Source organism: Lycium barbarum, chromosome 2, assembly GCF_019175385.1.
Source record: "Lycium barbarum isolate Lr01 chromosome 2, ASM1917538v2, whole genome shotgun sequence".
Classification (NCBI taxonomy): domain Eukaryota; kingdom Viridiplantae; phylum Streptophyta; class Magnoliopsida; order Solanales; family Solanaceae; genus Lycium; species Lycium barbarum.
The window spans coordinates 6,192,376-6,217,897 of NC_083338.1; the positions used below are offsets into that span (position 1 = coordinate 6,192,376).

At 40.4% G+C, this 25,522-nt stretch overlaps 1 long non-coding RNA gene across 1 annotated transcript; it reads left to right on the forward strand.

The window, feature by feature from the left end:
• Positions 1-20,805: 20,805 nt before the first annotated feature.
• Positions 20,806-22,720, forward strand: LOC132629257 (uncharacterized). The gene is made up of 3 exons (XR_009578158.1): positions 20,806-21,122; positions 21,464-21,519; positions 22,521-22,720. It is a non-coding gene; the product is annotated as an uncharacterized LOC132629257 (long non-coding RNA).
• The last annotated feature ends 2,802 nt before the right edge of the window (positions 22,721-25,522 follow it).

Genomic DNA, 25,522 nt, shown 5'->3' on the forward strand with positions numbered 1-25,522 from the left:
GCCGACGAGAATGACGAGGTCATGCTGCAACAGCTCCAAATCCAGTTAGACATGGCTATGGCTCAGTTGCAGGCCCACCAAGAGATCATAGCACAATTGCGAAATCGGGGTCAGGCACCCGATATTGCCCCATCAGAACAGACCCAGGATACAGAGGAAAGATACATCCCACGGGGTAATGAGAACCACCCTGGACAAAGCAGCGAATTGATAAGAATGCTCGAAGAATTGACCAAACGGGTCGAGTCCGCTGAAAAGAAGATAGAGGCGAATGACAAGAAGGTGGAGAAATACAACTCGAGGGTCGATCATATTCCAGGGGCTCCACCAGAGTTGAAGGGACCGGATTCGAAAAAGTTTGTTCCAGTGCCGTTTCGGCCGAGTGCGGCACCGATAAAAATTCTCAAGAGATTTTGCATGCCCGATATCCCGAAGTACCACGGGACAACGGACCCAAATGGGTATGTAACTGCGTATACATGCGCTATTAAGGGCAATAATCTCGCCGATGACGAAAGCGAATCAGCGCTGCCTAAGAAATTTGGGGAAATTCTGTCAAAGGGGGCTATGATTTGGTATTATAACTTGCCCGAGCACTCGATTGATTCATTTGCCATGCTCGCTGATAATTTCGTTAAGGCACATGCCGGGGCCATCAAGGTCAACAACAACAACAACAAGCCTAGTATAATCCCACCATGTGAGGTCTGGGGAGGGTAGAGTGTACGCAGACCTAACTCCCACCTTGAAAGGTAGGGCGGCTGTTTCCGAAAGACCCTCGGCTCAAGAGAGGAGAACAAGAGAGGAAAAACAAGACAAAAGGTTAGATAGGATCAAACATATCGAAAACCAATACGAAATCAAGGAATAACAAAAGCGAGAAAGTCATGTTAGAACAGTCCGGAAAAAAAGAAGCATTAACTACTATAGATAACTAAGGCCACCAAAGTACAATGACCCAACAAATATAAGCAGCAATCAAATGCACAAATCAAATGGCAATAAACAAATGAGCAAAACTACAACTACTAAGGTGAAAGGATTGGCCACCTAGCTATCTATCCTAAATTGAGTCCTCCACAACCTTCTATCTAAGGTCATGTCCTCGGTGAGCTGAAACTATGCCATATCCTGTCTAATCACCTCTCCCCAATACTTCTTTGACCTCCCTTTGCTTCTCCTGAAACTGTCCATAGCCAACCTCTCACACCTCCGCACTGGGGCATCAGTGTCTCTCCTCTTCACGTGCCCAAACCATCTCAGCCTCACTTCCCGCATCTTGTCTTCCACCGATGCCACTCCCACTTTGTCTCGGATATATTCATTCCTAATTCTATCCCTCCTAGTGTGCCCACACATCCACCGCAGCATTCGCATTTTCGCGACTTTCATTTTCTGGACGTAAAATTTCTTGACTGGACAACACTCCGCCCCGTACAATAGGGTCGGTCTAACCACCACTTTGTAGAACTTGCCTTTAAGTTTTGGTGGCACTTTCTTATCACACAACACTCCGGAGGCGACCCTCCATTTCATCCACCCTGCACCAATACGATGTGAAACATCGTCGTCGATATCCCCATCTCCCTGTATAATAGATCCAAGATACTTAAAACTTCCTTTCTTTTGAATGGCCTAGGTACCAAGCCTCACTTCCTCGTCAGCCTCACGCGGTAAGACATTGAACTTTCACTCGATCGGAAAAAAATCAAGAGAAACAGAAAGAATCGGAATTGATCAATAGATTTCTCGAAACAAAGTATTCTGTTTTGGTCCTACTCAATTTAAATCCTTTATACTCCAACGTCTGTCTCCAACCCTTCAGCTTATCATTAACTCCATTGTGAGCCTCGTCAATCATGACTATGCCATTCACGAACAACATACACCAAGGCACCTCACCTTGGGGCCACCAAGGTCGAAACTCAAAAATTGGACTTATTCAACGTTAAGCAACGAGATGACGAGACCCTTCACGAGTTTGTGGCTCGATTTCAAATGGAGCGCATGGACTTACCTCCAGTTACTGATGATTGGTCCATTCAAGCTTTCACCTAAGGGCTTAACTCGAGGAGCTCGGTCACATCTTTGGAGCTAAAACAAAACCTGATAGAATACCCAGCGACCGCCTGGGTTGATCTACACAACAGGTATCAGTTGAAGATGATAAGATTCTGAGGGCCGCTTCAGTATTATGACATTCCGGTAAAAGGAGTGATCGCTCGAGAAGAGTGATAGATCGAGATTCCAGATTTTCATATGATAGCCTTATCCGCTCGATCGAAGGGGGAACGAGCGTAACAACGAATTGGGCAAGAATGATAGGAGAAACGATCGAAGGAACGATCGAGGCCAAAATAGCTGTGGTTTGGTAAACAGAAATGTTGTCGATAGAGCTCTGGAAAATAGAGAAAATCCAAGGTTATCCGAGTACAACTTTGACGTCGATGTAGCAGCCATAGCGGCAGCCGTTATCCGAAATAAAGAAACAAGGCATCCGAGACCAATCCAATCTAACCCGGAGAAGCGGGATAAAAGTCTTATTTGTAAGTATCATCATACTCATGGACATTGAACCGAGGATTGTCGATAGCTGAGAGAGAAGGTCGCCCTCTATTCAATTTGGGACATCTTCGAGAATTCCTAAGTGAACGAGCAAAAATCTAATTTAAAAACCTGGATTCCAACAAGCAGGATAGACCAGAAGAGCCTTAGCAGGTGATACACATGATTATAGGAGGAACTGACGTTCCCATTGGGCCGGTTATGAAGCGCACAAAAATTTCCATAACGAGGGAAAAGCGTATCCGGAACGATGACCTCGATTGCCCCATTACATTCAATGACGACGACATGGAAGGCATCGCCCAGCTGTATAATGACGCACTAGTAATATCTGTCCTTTTCAATAAGTTTAGAATTAAACGTGTGCTGATTGATCCAGGTAGCTCGGCTAATATTATCCGATGGAGAGTCATCGAACAGCTGGGACTACTAGATAAGATCGTGGCGGCAATACAGGTCCTCAATGCATTTAACATGGCATACAAAACGACGAAGGGTGAGATCACTTCACCGATCAGTATGGTAGGAACTATGCAACATACAAAATTTTATGTGATAGAGGGAGACATGGGATACAATGCATTGCTGGGCAAATCGTGGATTCACCTCGTAAGAGCAGTTCCCTCGACCATGCATCAGGTATTGAAATTCCCTACTCCAGAAGGTATCAAAACCATCCGTGGTGAATAGAAGGCCGCAAAAGAAGTGTTCGCGGTTGAAGAATCTGTTAAGACTATAAAGGCGCCAGATCGAAGCGAAGGGAAGAGTGCCAAATAGAAATCACAGATCCCGGTCCCAATCCCAGAATCTTCGGAAGATCGGAACAGAGACACACTAGGCGAAAATTTAAAATTCGGAGTACCGAGAACCTTTGTGGTGCCCGATGATTCTGATGCCACTAAGTCCACAATTGAAGAACTTGAGAAAGTTACATTGTTCGTCCATCTACCCGAAAATAAGGTATACCTAGGCACAGAGTTAACTCCAGAGCTCAGGAAAGAATTTATTGAGTTTCTTAAAATTAACTCAGATTGTTTTGCTTGGTCCCATTTAGACATGACAGGTATTCCACCGGATGTGATGACACACAAGTTTAGCTTGGATCCAAGTTTTCCCTCGGTCAAACAAAAGCATAGGCCACAACTCGACGTAAAACATACATTCATCAAGGACGAAGTAACCAAGCTCCTTAATATAGGATCCATTCGAGAGGTAAAATACCAGGATTGGTTAGCTAACATTGTAGTAGTGCCTAAAAAGAGGGATAAGTTTAGAATGTGCGTATATTATAAAGATTTAAACAAAGTCTGCCCGAAGGATTTATATCCTCTGCCTAGCATTAATCGCATGATCGATGCTACCCCGGTTCACAACACGCTGAGTTTCCTTGATGCTTATTTCGGGTACAACCAAATACAAGTGGACCCAGAGGATCGAGAAAAAACCTCCTTGATAACTAGGTTTGGCACATATTGTTATAATGTAATGCCTTTCGGCTTAAAAAACGGCTAGTGCCACCTATCAGCGTTTAGTCAATTGAATGTTTGAACACTAAATAGGGAGATCCATGAAAGTTTATATAGATGACATGGTCGTTAAGGCCCTGCGAGAAGAGGACTATTTGAAATTTTTGCAAGAAACTTTCAGCATATTAAGAAAGTACAACATGAAGATGAACTCGAAAAAATATGCATTCGGTGTCGGATCGGGCAAGTTTCTCGGATTCATGGTATTAAATCGGGGAATTGAAATTAACCCGGATAAGACAAAAGAAATCGAAGGTATCACCGTGATAAACAACATTAAAGGGGTACAAAGATTAACGGGATGAATAGTTGCCCTAAGCCGATTCATCTCCAGATTCTCGGAGAAGAGTCACCGTTTCTTCTCATTGCTCAAGAAAAAGACTGATTTTGCATGGACCCTCGAATGTCAGATGGACTTGGCAGAACTCAAAAGATACTTATCAAGCCCACTTCTACTCCACACACCAAAAGCGAACGAGCAGTTGTATCTATACTTGGCGGTGCCCGAAATAGCGGTGAGCGGTGTTCGAAGAGAAAGGTACGCAATACCCGATTTACTATGTAAGTAGAACCCTCGGTGACACCGAAACTAGATATCCACATTTGGAAAAACTCACTTTGGCTTTATTAAGTGCATCTATAAAATTAAAACCTTACTTTCAGTGTCATCCTATATGCGTCGTAACGTCGTACCCCCTAAGGAACGTCATGCTTAAACCCGAACTCTCAGGATGGATACCAAAGTAGGTGTTGGAGATTAGCGGGTATGATATTGAATACAAACACCGAACTGCAATAAAATCCCAAATTCTGGCAAATTTCATGGTCGATTTTGCATCGGCCATGATCTCTGAGGTCGATAAGGAGATGTTTTTTGCCTCGGGGACTAGCACGGGAGTCTGGACCCTTTACACAGATGGTGCGTCTAATGTAAAAGAGTCCGGGTTAGGGATCGTTCTCAAACCTCCCTCAGGTGACATAATAAGACAATCTATTAGATCGGCTGAATTAACTAACAACGAAGCCGAGTATGAGGCTATAATTGCAGGCTTAGAACTGGCGAAAAGCTTGGGGGTCGAGATCGTAGAGGCCAAGTACGATTCTCTCCGGGTGGTCAACCAAACGAACGGAACCTTCGAAATCAAGGATGATAGAATGCAGAGATATCAGAAAAAATTACAGGTTGTCCTTTGCCGATTTAAGGAGTGGACGTTAGTACACGTACCTCGGGATCAAATTAATGAGGCGGATGCCCCGGAAAATCTTGGATCCTTGTTTGAATTAGAAGGGTTCGCCTCCGGAGTTGTGGTGCAGTTGACAAAATCAGTCATAGAGACTGGCTATGCCGAAATAAACTCGACCAGCCTCACTTAGGATTGGAGGAACAAATACATAGACTATCTCATACGGGAAAACTACCATCCGATGCCAAGGAGTCAAAGGACTCTCCGAACCAAAGCAGTTAGATTTTTTTTGGTCGATGGCCAGGTTTACCGAAGGTCATTCCACAGCCCCGTGGACGAGGGGACTTGTAAAAACCATTCGGGAGTCGATTCATTGGTCCGCAAGCTGAACAGAGCAGGATACTATTGGAACGAGATGGAGCAAGATGCCAAAATCTTCATTCGAAAATGTAATGAATACCAAAGGCACGCCCCCTCAATACATCAACCCGGGGAAAAGCTCCATCTCGTCCTCTCTCCTTGGCCATTCATGAAATAGGGCATGGATATAGTGAGACCTTTGCCATGGGCCCCAGGTAAGATGCAATTTATTTTACTTATGACTGATTATTTCTCTAAATGGGTCCAAGCACAGACACTTGAGAAAGTCAGGGAAAAAGAGGTCATTGATTTCATTTATGACCATATAATCTGCCGATTCAGGGTACCAACGGAGATCACATGTGATAACGGGAAGCAGTTCATAGGTAGCAAGGTCAGCAAGTTTTTCAAAGAATACAAAATCAAGAAAATCTTATCAACCCCGTATCATCCGAGTGCGAATGTCCAGGCCAAGTCTACCAATAAAACCATACTGTATAATTTAAAGAAAAGACTGTCTGGCTCTAAGCATCAATGGAAGGAGGTTCTACCCGAGGTTTTATGGGCGTATCGTACAACGGTAAGATCAAGTACCGGGGAGACTCCATTTTCCCTTATATACGGAGCCGAGGCCCTGACACTCATCGAGGTTAGTGAGCCAAGCTTAAGATTCCATTATGCCACTGGGGAATCAAACCATGTTTGTCAATATGAATCTCATGGATGAAAGAAGGGAAGCTGCTCATGTCCGGATAGCTGCACAAAAACAGAGGGTGCAAAGGTATTATAACCGGAAGACCAACCTCAAACACTTTAAGATTGGGGACTTGGTACTGTGGAAGGTCACATTTCATATGAAGAACCTCACGAAGGGAAATTAGCCCTAAATTGGGAAGGACTGTACCGAGTCACTGGAATAACCAACAAAGGTTCTTGTCAGCTCGAGAACGAAGATGGACAACAACTGAAAAAAACTGGAATGTAGCATACCTAAAACGATATTACTGTTAAAGGTACGAATAAATTTTATTTTGCTTTCTTCTTTCTCGATCTAACCTCGTAGGGATACAGCCCGAGGGACAACGAAACAACACAGCAGATACTCAAAAGTTATAGACTTAGGACTGAGAGCACGTGCTGCACTCTTTTTCTCTTTGACTGTTTTGTCCCAAAGTGGGTTTTCCGCAAGGTTTTTAATGAGGCAGTGCTGAACAGTGTGCTACACATATAGAGCATACCGATCAAAGATCGGAGACCGGGGAATGCACATACCGAGCTAATAGTATCCGAGCCCTTATACTTCAGACTCAATACTAGGGGACTATTATACCATGAGTTAAGTGATAACTATGTAAAAGCCAAGTCTTGAATGATAGGATCAGATATAAGGACCAAACGATTGATTGAATGGTGTCTACTTAGTTTTTTCTTGACGCAGCAACAATTGCGAATGCATCTCTGGCTGGTTTTTCAATAAAAAACTTACTTCAATCAAAAGGATCCAATGTTGCCAAATACCGAAAAACTATGGCGTAAACAATTAAAGACCACGGTCTAAACTATGGCGTAAATAGTTAAAGACTACGGTCTAAAAAACATATGCAAGCTCGAAAGCTGCGACTTAAAACGGTTAATGACCACGGTCTAAAAACGTAAAAATGTCGTGATCGGGTCTACCTTGCAAATTATAAATAAAGCAATGACTAACTTCAAAACAGACTAAAACCCAATCACGAGCCGTTACCATTTGAATTTTATCCTGGCCGAAACAATATGGCAAATTATAGTGGCATAGACGGAACAAACATTGAAACGAGGAGTATTTTGCAAATATCAAATATAAATTTTGATTCATACATATATAAAGTATATTTGCAAAGGCTGGGACTAGTGGCCTCAAAACAAAGGTGTAAAAACAAAAGAAGGGACACCGCTCGTGCTCAGCTCAAGGATTACTGGCTTTTTCGGCATCTCTAACATATCATCATAACTCGAGATCTGGTCAAGAGATTTTCCACGCTCAGCTTGCAGATCGATGATGATCCGGTTCAATCGATCCCGTTCTGCTTCAGCTGCAACAAGTGATTAGCTAAGGCCATTCATTTGTTCCACTAACGCCCGAAGTTGCTCCCGGAGAACATCACGTTCGGCCACAGTACCGATGGTCATTTCGTGAAGGGAGTTAAACTCGGGCTTGATCGCATCCAGCTCTGCCCAAAGTTGATCGATCTGGCTAGCATAAGCCCAGGCCTGAGAAACAAGGGCGTTAGAATCGGCTGTTAAATATTTATTGAAAAATTCGAAAGCCCTTACCTTCTCTACCATATGATCGCGCTCCCGCTTAGCCTCAACAGCTTCGTTTTGAGACACTGTTAAGTTCGACTTCAAGATAGAAAGGTCAGCGAGAGACGAGATGTATTGCAATTTATGCTCATACAGATCCATGAGCTCGTCCACCTCCTGAATTTTGCTTTTAAGCTCGTACTTGAGCCGGCCCACTTCATGCTTGAGCCGGTGAAAACAGGCATGATGAAGCACAGAGGCCTATAAGAGAAAGAGAAACGATTGTAAAGTAAGACATGAAGTTAAAATTAAATGAAAGGAGCACAAGAACAAAACTTACCCGGTTCAATGCCTGCTGGGCCTCGTTAAAAAAGCATGATTCGCCGACTTCATCCATTTTTTGACGGTCTTCCTGGGAGACCAGAGAGTATAAATAGCTGGCCACCCCGACCAGCCCCGACAGCATGTTCATGTCGGCCGACACCTTGAAGGTTATTAGCCTCTTTCGATTCGGGTCGGTACTAGGGGCAGGAAACAACTTCTCCAATCTAAGGCCAAAATTAATCCCGAAATGATAGGCCACAGGGATGGACAAATGCTCAAAACCCGACGTACCCGGAACGGGTATTTCATAACCCTCATGATCGACTGCCCTTTGCTCGGTCATCTTGTCCTTGGCTTTTTCGACATCGGCGGGAATGCCCTCCAATGGCGGCAGAGAATTTTATATGCAAATTATTATTTTAGATGAGGCCACAGCTTGTATCATAAGGACGGAACCAATACCGTACAAAGGCGGAATATTAGGTACCTTAGAGCCTGATACCGATGAAGTTGCCTTCGATCCAACGGCTGCGGTTTGCAGTTTTTTCGTACTTCAAGTAGAAGTGTGATCGGAGGCCCCGACCTTTGACTTGGTGATTCCTGCGTCTGTCGGCCTCGAGATGCCACTTGACCCAGCTGGAATTGGACTTGAGCTTTCCACAAATGGTGGAGTGATTGCAACTGAATCGGTCAGATCATGCTTGAGGAGCTCGTCAATAAGACGATGACCACCCAACATCTGATCATCGTCATCGGCATGGTCTAATAATTGACCAACAACCTCAGCGTCCAAAGCACAGGCCGAGATATCTTCTGATGAGGTCTCTCGAATAACGACCCTCAATCTTTTCCTTGCCTGGGAAGGAGCTCCAGATGATTCGTAGGATTTTTTTTCCTCGTTTCAACTAGGTCTCCCTGATTGGGAGCTTCGATATCCTGCTCATCAGCTAAGACCTCGGCAGTTTCCTGACCCCAAATTCTGGTAGCCTTTGACAAACCTATGAAGCAAAAAGAAGAACAGTCATTACCTAACTAATATGGCGTATTGCGTAGAGTAGAAAGTACGACGCTTTAAGGGAAAGACTTACCTTGGGTTCCGGCCTCCCAACGGGACCAGGACAAATGTCTCCAGGTACATGCGGCATAAGTAAGTCGGGAACAGATTTTCCCAATCCATTGGTCAAGGTTAGGAACCGCACCAAGGGTTCGAATAAGAGTTGTATACACATGAACAAATAAAAGGTTCAATATAAGTGCAACCACATGGCTGGATCGTATCAACATAAAGTTACTTACAGTTTGGGTTCAATTTCTCGGGAAACGGCAATTTGTTAGCGGGAATCAGATCCGTTGTCCTGATTCAGACAAACCTACCCTGCCACCTCGGTCTCTATCTTCGTCCAAACCAGAGAAAGGCGCTTTTCCAGCTCGTTTTGAAGATTGAACAGGAAACTAATAAGAAGATATGAAGATATGAAGATCAACATATCCAAGGCACACGAAGGTAAAATTCCGTTTGGTAAAAGTCGAAAAGTGAAAAAAGAAAGGGAAAACCTGCTTCTATAGAGTAGGACCAAGATGCTCTACCTTCCGCAATCGTCTTCAGATCCAACAGGGCTTCGACACGTGTCAATGTCAGACGGATATGACGGATGGGACCTTGATCCTATCCAATCATGGGAAGCGTACGCGAGAAGGAACCGGGGCGTCCACTCAACCAATAGATCGTGTTTAAATGGTTCGACCTACCGAAGAGACCTACATCGGGACCTAATCAACCCCGAACACCTATATGATTGAGTAAAGCTTCCGAATGGGTCGCATAGGGTATGGTTTTGAACCTGTCGTGGCTGAGTTTAATAACAAGATGCTCGACTACAGTGGCCTGTAGCAAAACATATCAGGTTTTTACGGATTATGGAGTATGTGATTGTTGATCGAATATAACAAGGGCATGCACAAAGGTTTGGGTACAAAAAATACACATGAAATGCTCAATGAAGTCCAATAACAACCAATTTGCGAAATCCCATTAAAGATTTTTTCCATTTCTCAAAATTCTGACTATGTCGGATACATTAGTACATCAGAAAAAGCAGAAGAAACCCTACTCTATGACCAGTAATCGAAAAACAAAAGTAAGGCAGCCACACCCTTACTCAACCTAACAAGTCGGAGGACAAGATCTCCGAGTCTATCCATGGGATGCGGCAATGATGGGTAATACCAATTAGATATCCCCGTGACTTGCACAAGAGGTGGATGACCCGGGGATATCAAATTCAGGTAAATCTTCCTTATCGAGCACAATCATTGGTGGAGTTTTGCCCGAAGGCATTTCCCGACGGGTCCCCATAATATGGTGAGTTCGAACTCGAGATCCAACCCTCGAATGCACAGCGGGAAATCTTCCAGCCTCCCTGCGTCTAGGTGGCCTCGATGGAGTAGGTGTTCTACTTCCCTGAGCTACGTCCTCGGCTACGTGTCCCGAACCAAAATGCCCCAAAAAAATATTTTGAACCAAAATACCCCAACAAAATATTTTGAACCAAAATACCCCAACAAAATTTCTTTTTACCAAAATACCTTTTGCGCTAAAGCAATTAACGGGGACAGCTCCGTTAATTACTATAGCGCACTAATTTACTGGGCTACAGTGTCCCTCCCATGTTTTTTCTGGCCCTTTTGGTTAACGCTTCTCCCATTACACTTTTTAACGTACTTTGACCATGGATTAATCATGCTTCGGGACCTCGAAACTTCAATATTTTATATAGAACCTTACTTATTTTTGAGCGATTAATAAGGTAGGATCAATACATAAAGGATACACAAAAGTTCAGATGGTCGTTTTAGTGGTTGAGAAGTGCTCGAACGCCATTTTTGTCTGAAGGCTTGGTGACATTAGCTTGAAGTTCTTTACGAATACTTAAACTTGTTCATTAATAATTAATCAAAAGTTAGCAAAATGGCAACATTCATGCAAAAAATAAAAATTAATTAAATTGCATCATTCATAACCTTGAGTAGATGAAAATACTTAACTACAAATATTCTTCAAAATAATAGCATAATCATAAATTAAACTTAAAACTAAAATTACAACATTCTTAATCATCATCAGAGTACAAGTCCTCAATATCGTCCTCAGAAAAATATTGGTAATTTCTTAAGACACATCTTTTTTCAGTAGCAGTTAGTTCTCTACCGGTTGATGATGCTTATTCTTCGGCCAACTTTAGCATGTAAAATCTATATCATCTTGCCATCATTCTGTTGTTTTCTTTTCTAATCCTTTGCACGGCAAGCTCGCAAGTTTATGGACCTACTTGAGGCATGCTTAAGGAGTACCTTATTGGGATTGGAGCGCTGAGATTTTCCAAGTTACGAACAAGACGTTCTGATTCGGCAAGCCGATGTGACCATTCTCGGCATAAACCGCAATAATATTCCTGCGGATCTGAATTTTTCACACTGCAGAAATCATCATTATGCTCTATAAGAAGGTCGGGATTTAGCTCATCTAGTTTGAAATCACTGGTATCACTCGTAAAACTGCTATGATTTGAACTCTCATCATCACTGCTATTTGGTTCTTTTGGAAGGAGTAAAGACCAAGCTGATTTTCTACTACTCGACATTGAATATGGTGTACTCTAATAACAAAATAAAGGGCTATTTATATAGTTGCAAATCCCCAAGTACCCTCGCAGGGGAGAGAGGGCTTTATGACCCCACCTACTTACTTTATTATAAGAAAAATATTAATTTTCATCGGACATTTCACAGTTCGAATCCCATTTGGATCTAAATCTTGTGCTACCATGTATACCATATTCTACCCTATGGTAACGTATTTGCATATGATTGTTCTCTTTGTGAAAATGATTAAGAGCCAAATTAAACTCTTGTGGAGTTCTGCGAGGCATTGACATAGCACATTTTTTTTGCGTTTAAGCCCTACTGACGCTAACTTGTGCTCTCATGCTGCAGCCTCCCTAACACGCCAATATCACTCCTCTCTCATTTTATTATAGGATTCTCGATTGAATCTGTCGTTAGGGTTATTTGAGTAATGAAAATCATCATCAATTAGTTCCCAGGACCTACCCATTACTTCAAAGATGTTTGCTGGAGTGAACGATATAACACGATTAATATCTCTAAATTGGTCAAAAAATGACATAGTAACTCAATTTTGTGTGGAATGTTGTGTGGTTGGTAATAGTTATTCGTCAAATTACGTTATATAAAGTTTGATTTGAATCATGACGTCTTTTTGTTTGACAGGTGAGGTGACAATATAATGCACGGTATAGCGCAATAAAATACTGCGTTATAATAACACATTAAATTACTGCGTTATACTATCATAACACATTATTTGAATGCGTTGTGACAGAATGTCGCGGTAATTTACTGCGCTATTCTGACATAATACAGTTATTTCATGTGTTATGCAACACTCCTTACTTAATTTGATTTGACGCAACACTGCAAGACACTGTAATTACATGCATGCGTTGGTTCTACATTAAAACTTCAAATCCTATTAATATCGAGTTCATATAAGGCAAAAAAAAAGCAAACAATTTGACGTTTCATCTAGTTTTTGCATTTTTGTATTCCTCCTAAATTATTCAAAATATGGTAGATGTTTCAAGAATTAGAGTTTCTTTATTCTGGGACAGAAAAATTATATTCTAGGAAAATAATTTGCGCTATGATTCTTCACCAAAATTCCATGTTAAGTTTTCACTTGACTTAAAATTCTCAAAACTACTCCAAGCCTTGTATAATAGACTACAAGTTAGTAGAAGTGATTTTGATCTAAATATAATTGGAAAATATCCAATGTCATTTACGCCGCAAGATGTAACTAGTTATGGACAGTGGTACATTCAAAATGATGATTCTTCGACTGATTATATGAAGTCGCCTTATGATTATAGGCAATGCATAACTTTAAACGTCCTTGAAATGTATATAGATAAGGTGCCAATTAATTGAATTGAATTCATGGCTAGGGTTCCTCGGGAAGCCCGAAATAGACGTCGTCGGGAAGCCTCATCTATAAATTAGGCCGAAGTCACTCAAGCAGAACCTACTTATCAACACAATTACCCTGACATGAGTACCTATGAAAGCATTTTTGACTAGCCAAATGCCTCTGGATAGTTTAAGTAATCAATTTGACGGGCAATGATATTATTATTATTATTATTATTATTATTATTATTATTATTATTATTATTATTATTATTATTATTATTATTATTATTATTATTATTATTATTATTATTATTATTATTATGTGTAGTGGCACTTGAATGCTACTAATGATGTCGATTATATTATTTAGGGGTTATATACCTGATATGGATCATATCGGACGGTCTCCTCAATCGGGATGGATGAATCAAGTTGGAATATCCTCAGCCTATCCAACAACTCAAAGCGATGGTCCTTCCTCAAGTTTCGGTGCAGTTGATTACTATCGGTACGTCTATTTTTTTTTTTAACATCAATAGTGTTATTTGATGTGTAGTAGTTAAAACACCCTAATTTATTATGTAGGGAGAATGTGGTGGTTGCACCAAATTATAAGCAAAGTCCTGCTATGGATGGTCCGGAATATCCGAATTATATAGTGACATCATCCAGCAATAGTAAGGAAATACCTAATGCGGAGGAAAGTGACGACGAGCAAAGTGACGATGAGATTGAGGTTGGAACTAATCCTTAACATCAAGTAGAGCTGTTGCAAGACATGATGAACAGTCCGACACGCGAGGAGGAACTGAATTCACAACAACTATTTGAACAACAAAAGACGACTCCGGTTCAGCCGCAAAGCCAATTTCAACAGCAAGAGTCGCCGCTGATTCAGTGGCATTCCAATGAGATCCCCTATCTTGATCATATTCAAGATCGCCCAGATGCCTTTGTCTTTACTAGGGATGATGATCATATTCGGCGAAGTTTGTGGAAAGAGCCAGTGAATTTTTTAAAACAAAAGGCTCATATTGAAAAAGAGATGGTTTTCAGCTCGAAAAATCATTGCAAAGGGCAGTTAAGATTTATTGCATCCAGGGGATGAGGGAGTTTAAAGTTGACGATTCCACATGAAAACTTTGGCGATTGGTCTGCAAGCGAAAATATCAAGGCTGCGAATAGATGCTCCGTGGTAAGGAGACTTCTGAAAAGATGTGGACTATTTAAAAGTTACACACAAAGCACACTTGTGATATAGGTGACCTCCCAGATAATCATTGTAATCTAGATACTAATTTGATTGCGCGTGTATTAGTTGGCGACATTAGAGAAAACCCAAGGTATCCCTATAACACCCCGCATTTTGGGACTGAATTTAAGCTCATATCATTAGAGTTCTAGTGGAAACATGGAAGGTTTGAACGTTTTGCGAAAATGGTTGATAGGCCTATTTCGGGCAGCGATAACTCCTTGATCGGTTTGGAATTTGAGAAATTAACCCCAATGAGGTTGTAGTATGTATAAATACCTTTCTAACGATATAAGGATCAAGCCAATCAGAGATCGGAGCAAGGAGATATGATCGTCTCAATATGGCTAATAGTAAGACACTTGAAATCCTCTAGAATCGGCTAAGTTTTCGACATGTCTGACTTCCAGTCGCTTTTCATGTACATACGTTGGGAATTTGGGAAATATTCCTTGATGAAAGTTGTATACCTTTGAAATATCTTTCCAACGGTATATTATGGGGGTAAAACGGACATCTGTGCAAAGAGTTATGCCCATATTACTGAAGACTGTTCGCTGGAAATTCTGCCAGCGTAACGGTGACGTTACGGACCGTAACACGTGTTACGGGCCGTAACAGTGGAAGAACTTCACTGGAAATTTTCACATAGGTACGGTACCAAGTTACGGTCCGTACCTTGTGTTACGGGACCGTAACAGTGACCGTATCTTGGTCCGTATGTACGTTTTGGGTCACCTGATTTCGGGAGGCCATAACCCTATCATAACTTGGGAATTTGGGAAAACTCAAAGAACGAAAGTTGTAGATTATTGAAAAATATTTCCAACCATAGGTTTTGGGTTCACAGGAGACGTCGGGATAAGGAGATATGGATGTTTTAAGACAGCAAGGTCCCAACCCGTTTTCAAGTTGGGTCAAACCCATTTCCCCTTGGTATATAAGGGAAATATAACCCTAGCAGCCCATTTTTTTCTCCAAACTCAGATTTTAGAGAGAGAAAGTGAGAGAGAGGGGAAATTAGAGAGAAAAAGTAGAAAATCAACCAAGTTTAAGGCCCCGAATCCCGAAGCTCGTGAAGGATAAAGTGTAGTACACGTTGTTGCCGTCATTCTAAGCTAAGGATCGAACTTGGGAGTGTTGATTTTGTGATTACTACTCTTGAAAGGTAATGTTTCTACTCCCTAATCATTTATGGTTGTGAATTGATGAATTCTTGGGAGAATAATAATTGGGTTTGATGAAGAGAATTATATGAACTATGCTAGAGTTGTTGGATTGTTGACTAGGGATTGTTGTATTCATATGGTTGATGAAGAATGATGTTAATTACATCTAATTGAGATTGTGGAATTATCTAGAAGTAATAGAATGGGGATTGGGTGAAGAAAACACCATTAATGAGGGTTATAGAGCTTCATGCCCACTAAGTGTTTGATAAAATCATTAGATGAACAAAACATGGATATTGTTGCTAATATAAAATACCTATGGCTTGTATTGCTATAGATTGAAGTTGAAGGGATTGAAGGACCTTGTGATACGCTCAAAAGCGGAAAGTTAAGGTATGTAGAACTCCATCCACATGTGGGAACCTCTACGTTCTTCCCCATGATTCGTTTCGTAAAATATATGAAGTTCAAATCTTAGGGCATTAAACCCAACATATTGGTAGCCCATAATTATGTATGTATGTACAAGAATTTGTATCTATTTTCGTTATTGTATTCCTAATCTTCCATTACGGATATTAGGAATCCTAGCTAAATCCATGAATCATGAATTCTTCCTCATGTGTTCTCATTATGTTTATATGAAACTTTATGATTTCATCCAGCAAGTTACAAGCATGTTTTCAAGTCAAGTATATATATATATATGATTATGAACTATTGTTATTACTCATGCATCAAAAACATGTTTTGCAAGACTATGACAAGTTATCTTATGAAATTATATTTACAAGTCATGATTTATGAAAACCATGTACAAGCAAGTTATGATTTATGAAAATCATGTACAAGTAAGTTATGATTCATGAAAACCATGTACAAGCAAGTTATGATCATGACTACCATGTACAAGCAAGTTACGATTCATGATATACCATGGGCAGCAAGTGCCACTATTTTACATGTTCATGTTTTGGGAGTTGCATTAATTACCGAGGAGGGCTTCAGATAGCCTGAAACTACGTAGCCACCGTAGGATGAGGATCGCTCCACCCATGTCCCGGACGATCTCTCATAATGATTGGATCCTTTCATATTTTATCAAATCTCATGCTCCCTGGCAAGGACTGAGTGTTCTGCTGGCGGGACGCAACCACCAGACCATGGATCGGTTATAAGTTATTGCTCTCCCTACTTATCATGTTTTACTCATGTTATATATGTATATGTACTCATGCTCATTTTCATGTTCATGTCCAAGTTTTCATATTCATCTCTTATCATGTTATTCCATGTCCCATGTTGTTTCTTCCGATTGCTTTACATACCAGTACATTCAATGTGTTGACGGCCCCTTTTTATTGCCCGGGGGCCTGCATTTCGCGATGCAGGTACTGATATACAGGACGACACATCTGCTCAGTAGGACAACATTCGTATCAGCTTATTGGTGATCCCCATCTCATTCGGGATTTAGTCAACTTTTATTTTATGATTAATTATGCATCTAAAGGTATGCTGGGGGCGTTGTCCCAGTGAGTATGTTTTTCAGTCAGACTCATGATAGAGGTTTCATAGACTAGACAAGTCAGTTATGTTATGTCAGACATTCCGAGTCGTATAGCCATTTTTGGCTCATTCATGTTATTTCTGCACTCATGTTTTAAATAAGTGTTTTTATTAAGTATTATGACTTACTACGTTTTATAAAGGCTCATCATGCATTCACGTTATATTTCCGCTCATGTATGCCTCATGATAGTTCAACAAGCCATGTGGTTCGCTCGGTCACATGCAGTCAGGCACCGAGTGCCATGTTACGTCCAGGCCATGGTTCGAGGCGTGACAAAGCTTGGTATCAGAGCCTAGGTTCAAGTGTCTTAGGGAGTCTATGAAACCGTGTCCAGTGGGGTCACTTTTATATGTGTGTGCGCGCCACACATATAAACAGTTGACCACCAAGACATTCAGGATTGTCTCATTTCTTTCTACTCTAGATCGTGCCATGAATCTTAGAGCAATCAGAAACTTCTCTTCCTTTCGAATTACGTACGTTTCGAATGCGCAGAATATGAACAGAAAATTCAAGGTCCAAGTAAGGATGTTTACCCATAGAGGGTACAATTGTGCAGTACTTACTGGTAACGAATGAGACTTCAAGTGCTATTGAAAGTGGAATATAATGTAAGTTGCCCGAAAAGGGGTGTAGTTGAATGAATGGTATGTTGAATGATAATGATGTTCTTGAGAAAGGTAAATCATGGAGGATCTCAAGGGAGTGGTGGTAGACAGTTTTCTACCGGAAGTCATCAGGACCCACTCCATCTGCAGTTAAAGATTGAAAGGGGAAATAAACAGGAAAGTGTAACAGGTACAGTTTGAGTTGGACATATGAGGTAAGTTCATCATTTTCTATACTGTTGTCGAAATTGGGAGCCCTGTGTGGCTACGATATGATATGATATATGTATATATGTTGGCCTTGTGAGGCATTGTTGGTATTTCCTACGTGCAGGTTTTGGGATAGTAAGAAATACAGAGGAAACTCTGCCAAATTTTTCCTAGAAATAAAAGGAGAATAAGATATAAGTTCGTAATATGTCTGGAAAAGCCATGTCAACTGTAAGGATAAGATTTGACTAAGTTACCAGTACGGCTGACCCTGAGAAATATGATTTGATTTCCTATTCAGATGAACACCCTGAGTGGGTGACAGTTCGGATACATCCGAATGTGTGTTAGAAACCAAGGGCTTAAGTTAATATCAGAGTAGAGTGATTAGTGGAATAAGAAATCAGCTAAGCCGTAAAAGAGCAAACTACAGAAGAATAGCCTTTAAGAGTTGTCAAAAAGGGGTTATCCTAATATTTACAGTGTGAGCAGAGTTAAGTCGTTAAGATGGAGTATGCCAGTTATGAATACAGTAGCAAACCGTTCATGTAAGTAAATTTAGTTTTTCCCCATGAGCAATTGCTCAGATGTGAGTAAGAAAAAAATCGTCCGTGTTGTAGAGTACAAAGAAATTACAGACGATAAGGAATGTTAATTGCAATCCCATCAGAAGCCGACCACCATAGGCCTGGTGGCTTGGCTCAGAATGTTGATATTCCTGTCTAGAAATGGAAAATGATAAATATGGGCTTTGTATCAGGTCTACTTCGTTCATCTAGGAGGCATGATTTAAATTGGATGATTACGGACAAACTTACGAAGTTAGCGCACTTCTTGCCAGTTAAGACCACAGATTGAACAAGAAGATTATGCCAAGTCATATGTTAATGAAATTTCCGGATTTTATGGGACCCTAGTGTCCATTATTTCAGATTTTGGTGCTCAGTTCATAGCGAACTTCTGAGAATCCTTTCAGAAAGGATTGGGTAGCAAGGTTTTTTCATCCTCAGACAAATGGTCAGACAAATACGCTATTCAGATCTCATGTTATAATATTCATGTTAGTTCAATACTCAGATATTTATGTCAGCTTAGTACTCAGATATCAGTCCAGTACTCACGTATTCATGCCAGTTAATTCAGTATTCGGTTAATCAAGTATTTAGCTAATCCAATATTCAGTTAGCTCAGTATTCAATCAGCCCAGTCTTCAGTCAGTTCAATACACATTCATTTTAGTACTCTTGTATTCATTCAGTTTAGTAAACATGCGTCTTTAATTTCAATAGTAATTGGGATGATCACCTGTCTCTCATTGAGTTTTCATATAATAACAATTATCAAGCTAGTATTGGGATGGCTCCATTTGAAGCTCTGTATGGGCGAAGGTGTAGATCACCAATTGGTTGGTTAGAAATTGGTGAAGCAGAGTTACTAGGACCAGATATGGTTATCAAGCTATGGAGAAAGTCAAGTTGATACAGAAGCGTTTGAAAATGACGTAGAATTTCCAGAAATTTTACACAAATGTGAGACAGAAGAGATTTATGATGAAGCACCAAGATTTTGAGGTATGTAAGCTTTCTTTTCATGCTTTTGGTCGTGTGTGGCCAATTTATAGTGCTATTGTGATGTATCCCTGTGAGGCAATGATATTATGGGATGTAGTGACAGGTTGGTAGTGCCATATTACAGGGGAAACTCTGGCGAAATTTATGTAGAATCCTGAATTTTATTATTTGAGGACGAATGTTCCAATAGAGAGGGAGAATGTTACACCTAGGAAATTTCTCCCTTAGCGTACCGCGAATAGACCCACAAAAGGTATGACGTATATGACATATTGACGAGTAAAAAGTAATATTTAATGATTTTAAATGAGATTTCAAAGACGTTGGAGGTAGGAGATGAAAGTTATTAAGGAAAGCAAGGTATATGTTGTGTGTCAGGCAAGAATTACGAGTATCAACAATATGATAGCTTAGCGACATTTTGTAAAAGAGTTATAATGTCCCTTATGTATTCATGCCTCACGTTTCACGTTCGAGTTCATGTATTCGCTATTCATGCCTCATGTTTGGGCACTGATGTTTTCATGAAACTATGTCATGTCAGTTTTCATGCCCCATGTCATTCTATGTCTCATGTTCCACGCTCATGTGAGCTATCCAGTGCCCATGTTCATGTCTCAGTATTCACGTTTCCATGTAACCATGTCATGTTAGTTCAGTCTACATGTTTCATGTCATGTTTCCTTCACGTTCATGTAATCAAGCCATTTCCAACCATATTCTTAACCATGACCCATCATTCGAGGACGAATGATCCCAAGGGGGAGATATTGTAACACCCCGAATTTTGGGACTGAGTTTAAGCTCATATCATTAGAGTTCTAGTGGAAACATGGAAGGTTTGAACGTTTTGCGAAAATGGTTGATAGGCCTATTTCGGGTAACAATAACTCCTTGATCGGTTTGGAATTTGGGAAATTAACCCCAATGAGGTTGTATTATGTAGAAATACCTTTATAACGATATAAGGATCAAGCCAATTAGAGATTGGATCAAGGAGATATGATCGTCTCAATATGGCTAATAGTAAGACACTTGAAATCCTCTAGAATCGGCTAAGTTTTCGACATGTCTGACTTCCAGTCGATTTTCATGTAAATCCGTTGGGAATTTGGGAAACCTTCAAAAAACGAAAGTTGTATATAATTGAAAATACTTTCCAACCATAGGTTGTGAATTCACAGGAGACGTCGAGATAAGGAGATATGGACGTTTTAAGACAGCAAGGTCCCAACCCGTTTTCAAGTTGGGTCAAACCCATTTCCCCTTGGTATATAAGGGAAATATAACCCTAGCAGCCCATTTTTTTCTCCAAACTCAGATTTTAGAGAGAGAAAGTGAGAGAGAGGGGAAATGAGAGAGAGAAAGTAGAAAATCAACCAAGTTTAAGGCCCCGAATCCCGAAGCTCGTGAAGGATAAAGTGTAGTACACGTTGTTGCCGTCATTCTAAGCTAAGGATCGAACTTGGGAGTGTTGATTTCGTGATTACTACTCTTGAAAGGTAATGTTTCTACTCCCTAATCATTTATGGTTGTGAATTGATGAATTCTTGGGAGAATAATAATTGGGTTTGATGAAGAGAATTATATGAACTATGCTAGAGTTGTTGGATTGTTGACCAGGGATTGTTGTATTCATATGGTTGATGAATAATGATGTTAATTACATCTAGTTGAGATTGTAGAATTAGCTAGAAGTAATAGAATGGGGATTGGGTGAAGAAAACACCATTAATGAGGGTTATAGAGCTTCATGCCCACTAAGTGTTTCATAAAATGCTTAGATGAACAAAACATGGATATTGTTGCTAATATAGAATCCCTATGGCTTGTATTGCTATAGATTGAAGTTGAAGGTATTGAAGGACATTGTGATACGCTCAAAAGCGGGAAGTTAAGGTATGTAGAACTCCCATCCACATGTGGGAACCTCTACGTTCTTCCCCATGATTCGTTTCGTAAAATATATGAAGTTCAAATCTTAGGGCATTAAACCCAACATATTGGTAGCCCGTAATTATGTATGTATGTACAAGAATTTGTATCTATGTTCGTTATTGTATTCCTAATCTTCCATTACGGATATTAGGAATCCTAGCTAAATCTATGAATCATGAATTCTTCCTCATGTGTTCTCGTTATGTTTATATGAAACTTTATGATTTCATCCAGCAAGTTACAAGCATGTTTTCAAGTCAAGTATATATATATATATATGATTATGAACTATTGTTATTACTCATGCATCAAAAACATGTTTTGCAAGACTATGACAAGTTATCTTATGAAACTATATTTACAAGTTATGATTTATGAAAACCATGTACAAGCAAGTTATGATTTCTGAAAATCATGTACAAATAAGTTATGATTCATGAAAACCATGTACAAGCAAGTTATGATCATGAATACCATGTACAAGCAAGTTACGATTCATGATATACCATGGGCAGCAAGTGCCACTATTTAACATGTTCATGTTTTGGGAGTTGCATTAATTACCGAGGAGGGCTTCAGATAGCCTGAAACTACGTAGCCACCGTATGATGAGGATCGCTCCACCCATGTCCCGGACGATCTCTCATAATGATTGGATCCTTTCATATTTTATCAAATCTCATGTTCCCTGGCAAGGACTGAGTGTTCTGCTGGCGGGACGCAACCACCAGACCATGGATCGGTTATAAGTTATTGCTTTCCCTACTTATCATGTTTTACTCATGTTATATATGTATATGTACTCATGCTCATGTTCATGTTCATGTCCAAGTTTTCAGTTTCAGCTCTTATCGTGTTATTCCATGTCCCATGTTGTTTATTCCGGTTGCTTTACAAACTAGTACATTCAATGTGCTGACGTCCCCTTTTTATTGCCCGGGGGCCTGCATTTCACGATGCAGGTACTGATATATAGGACGACACATCTGCTCAGTAGGACAACATTCGTATCAGCTTATTGGTGATCCCGATCTCATTCGGGATTTAGTCAACTTTTATTTTATGATTAATTATGCATCTAAAGGTATGCTGGGGGCGTTGTCTCAGTGAGTATGTTTTTCAGTCAGACTCATGATAGAGGTTTCATAGACTAGACAAGTCAGTTATGTTATGTCAGACATTCGGAGTCGTATTGCCATTTTTGGCTCATTCATGTTATTTCTTCACTCATGTTTTAAATAAGTGTTTTTATTAAGTATTATGAATTACTACGTTTTATAAAGGCTCATCATGCATTCACGTTATATTTCCTCTCATGTATGCCTCATGATAGTTCAACAAGCCATGTGGTTCGCTCGGTCACATGCAGTCAGGCACCGAGTGCCATGTTACGTCCAGGCCATGGTTCGGGGTGTGACAATCCCCTTCGCCTAAGTTTATTTTATTTTTGGTGTTAATATAATGTTCCTCGTTGTTATATGCTGATATTTCAACCTTTTCAGGTTCCCTATTAAAGCTTGTATTAGAGTCGTCCTAAAAGTATATAGCAAAACTGTTACTAAGAGGAAGGCGTATCTTAGGCGTAGACGTGCATATAAGATAGTCTTCGGCAATTGTGAGGACTCTTTCAAGACGTTACCGAGATATATGGCGGTTTTACAACGCTTTAATCATGGTACTATTTTTGAATGGAAGCTCAAATCAAAGTCTGGTGTGCCCGGTAATATTTTTTTATTTTTTGTTTTGGGCCTTCAAACCATGCCTTGATGGTTTTGCTCATTGTTGGTCTGTAATATCAATAGATGGAACACGTGTGTACGGGATGTATGACATAAAGCTGCTAATAGCATTTGGAATGGATGCAAATGGAGCTATATTCCCTCTATCTTTTGCAATTGCAGCTAATGAGAGCATTAGTACGTAGGGTATGTTTTTGGACTACTTAAGGCAACACGTTATTAAGGATCGCATGAGAATATGTGTGATATCAGACAAAAATATTGGAATATTGCACAATATGTTCAATTTGCAGAGGTGGCATCTACCCTTTGCCTACCATCGTTATTGTTTAAGGCATTTGAAGGCAAACTTCCAAAAGGCATATCGAATCCCAGCACTTTGCAATTGGATGTGCGCGGCCACAATAGAGCATCAGGAGAAGAAGTTTAACCTGCAGATGGACATTATTAGGCGGGCGAATGAGGAAGCCTTCCACCGGTGTAATGCAATTGATAAAGACAAATGGACATTCCACCAGGATAAAGGTAGGCAATGTGGTATGCTAACAACAAACAGCTCTGAGTCATTCAATGGCTTGTTGAAATCTGCCCGGGGACTACCCGTCACCGCAATGGTGAGAATGACATTTAAGCAGGTTGTGGAGCGATTCTTCAGTAGATCAAAAGAGGCCAAAGCACATGCAACAGTAGGTCTAAGATGGATGCCAAAACCGTCAAAACTGTTCGAGTACCACAAATATAAGGCTCAGAAACATGACCGGATGGAGTACAACCCTGCAGAGCACAATTTGAACTCACAACAAGTGTGCACCAAGGTAAAGGAGGTAACATCCACACAATTTGTGATATTCCAAGAATATTCATATGCGGCAAGTGGAATTCATATCACATGCTATGTTCTCATGCGTTCAAGTGTTTTATAGCAACGGGAAAGAACGCCTCCCCGTACATGGCTGAGGAATATATAGTTGAAAATTATGCAAGAACGTATGATGGAAGGTTCTACCCACTTGTTAGTGAGAGTTATTGTCCACCGGATCCATTTTCAATGGTTGCAAATAAAACATTTATCCGTAAATTCAAAAAGAATGGATACTCGCGTATTCATAATGAAATGAATGTTCCACCGAGGAGATACACTCGAAAATGCTCATTTTGAAATTATGTTGGTCATGATAAGCGCAAGGATCCCTAACGGCACGGTGGTCAAACTACATCTCGCGGTGGAAGTACCTCTCGTGGTGGAGAAAACTTTTGTGGTGGAAGTACCTCTAGTGGTGGTGGCACATCTCTCGGTGGTGGCAGAAGATTAACTCAAGGGCATTAATTAATGAATGTTTTTTAAGTTTTTTTCTTACTTTGATTATTGTATTTTAAAAAGTTTGAGTTTCTTATTAATGAATAAGTTTAAGTATTTTCATCTACTCAAGGTTATGAATGATGCAATTTAATTAAGTTTTTTTTCTGTATGAATGCTGCCATCTTGACTAACTTTTGATTAATTATTAATGAACGAGTTTAAGTATTCATAAAGAACTTCAAACTAATGTCACCGAGCCTTCAAACGAAAATGGCTTTCGAGCACTTTTCGACCACTAAAACGGCCATCCGAACTTTTGTGTATCCTTGATGTATTGATCCTACCTTATTAATCGGGTTCTATATAAAATATTGAAGTTTTGGGGTCCCAAAGCATGATTAGTCTATGGTCAAAGTACGTTAAAAAGTGTAATGGAAGAAGGGTTAACCAAAAGGGCAAAAAAAAATGGGAGGGACACCATAGCGTAGTAAATTACTGCGCTATAGTAGTTAACGGAGCCGTCCCCGTTAACTACTTTAGCGCAGTAAATTGCTGTGCTAAAGGTATTATGGTAACATTTTTTTGTTGGGATATTTTGGTTCAAAATATTTTTTTTGAGCATTTTGGTTCCGAACTCCTCAGCTACTGACTTTCCCTTAGAATCTTTCCACGTCCGAAGTCCTGGAAACCAAAGGTATTGAGTTAGGATATAATACAGGGAAATGAGGGTCGAAACGATCGGAGTAAGAAGTTACCATGGTCTTTGCCTTTCCACTCTTTAGGTGCCATTCTTCTCCAAGAACGACCTAAGCTACGAGAAGCCCGGAGAAGGGCAATCACCCATTCAAAAATAGCAGTTTCAAGCGTGGGCTCAACCGAATCCGGTTAAGGGTTCCACACTTCGGGAAAATCAACAGACGATGGA